Here is a 1,834-nt window from a genome sequence, read left to right as displayed (position 1 = left end):
TTACCTGTGTGGCACTCTTACCTGTGTAGCACTCTTACCTCATGTGGCACTCTTACCTGTATGACACTCTTACCTGTGTGGCACTCTTACCTGTATGACACTCTTACGTGTGTGACACTCTTACCTGCTTTTCTTACCTGTGGCACTCTTACCTGTGTGGCACTCTTACCTGTGTGGCACTCTTACCTGTGGCACTCTTACCTGTGTGGCACTCTTACCTGTATGGCACTCTTACCTGTGTGGCACTCTTACCTGTGTGGCACTCTTACCTGTATGACACTCTTGGCCTGTGTGGCACTCACTCTTACCTGTATGTGGCACTCCTTACCTGTGTGGCACTCTTACCTGTATGTAACCTCTTACCTGTATGACACTCTTACTGTATGACACTCTTACCTGTGTGCACTCTTACCTGTAAACACTCTTTCCTGTTGTGGGACTCTCTTACTGTGGCCTCTTACCTGTGTGCACTCTTACCTGTATGACCTGTGTGTACTCTCACCTGTGTGGCACCTTACCTGTGTGCTTACTCTTACCTGTGGCACTCTTACCTGTATGACACTCTTACCTGTATGGCACTCTTACCTGTGTGGCACTCTACCTGTGTGGCACTCTTACCTGTGTGGCACTCTTACCTGTATGTATGACACTCTTACCTGTATGGCCTCTACCTGTGTGGCACCTGTGTGTAGCACTCTTACCTGTGTGGCACTCTTACCTGTGTGGCACTCTTACCTGTGTGGCACTCTTACCTGTGTAGCACTCTTACCTGTGGCACTCTTACCTGTAGCACTCTTACCTGTGGCACTCTTACCTGTGTGGCACTCTTACCTGTGTGGCACTCTTACCTGTGTAGCACTCTTACCTGTGTGGCACTCTTACCTGTGTGGCACTCTTACCCGTGTGGCACTCTTACCTGTATGACACTCTTACCTGTATGGCACTCTTACCTGTGTGGCACTCTTACCTGTGTGGCACCTCTTACCTGTGGCACTCTTACCTGTATGGCACTCTTACCTGTATGACACTCTTACCTGTATGACACTCTCTTACCTGTGTGGCACTCTTACCTGTATGTGGCACTCTTACCTGTATGACTCTTACCTGTGTGTACTCTTACCTGTGTGGCACTCTTACCTGTGTAACACTCTTACCTGTATGTATGGCACTCTTACCTGTGGCACTCTTACCTGTGTGTACTCTTACCTGTGTGGCACTCTGCCTGTGTGGCACTCTTACCTGTGTGGCACTCTTACCTGTGGCACTCTTACCTGTGTAACACTCTTACCTGTATGACCTCTTACCTGTGTGGCACTCTGTGGCACTGTCTAGCACTTACCTGTGTAGCACTGTGTGCACTCTTACCTGTGTGGCACTCTTACCTGTGTGGCACTCTTACCTGTGTGGCACCTGTGTGTGTGGCCTCTTACCTGTATGTTACTCTTACTGTGTGGCACTCTCTTACTATGCACTGTGGCACTCTTACCTGTGTGGCACTCTTACCTGTGTGTATCACTCTTACCTGTGTGGCACTCTTACCTGTGTGCTTACTCTTACCTGTGTGTGCCTCTTACACTCTTACCTGTATGACACTCTTACCTGTATGACCTCTTACCTGTGTATGCACTCTTACCTGTGTGGCACTCTTACACCTGTGGCACTCTTGCCTGTGTGGCACTCTTACCTGTGTGCTCTTACCTGTAGCACTCTTACCTGTATGACACTCTGCCTGTATGGCACTCTTACCTGTATGACACTCTCTTACCTGTGTGGCACTCTTGCCTGTGGCACTCTTACTGTATGACACTCTTACCTGTGTGGCACTCTTACCTGT

Source organism: Homarus americanus, unplaced genomic scaffold (assembly GCF_018991925.1).
Source record: "Homarus americanus isolate GMGI-L3 unplaced genomic scaffold, GMGI_Hamer_2.0 scaffold54679, whole genome shotgun sequence".
Classification (NCBI taxonomy): Eukaryota; Metazoa; Arthropoda; class Malacostraca; order Decapoda; family Nephropidae; genus Homarus; species Homarus americanus.
The sequence above is the reverse complement of the archived record's forward strand: the minus strand, read 5'-3'. Positions refer to the sequence as shown.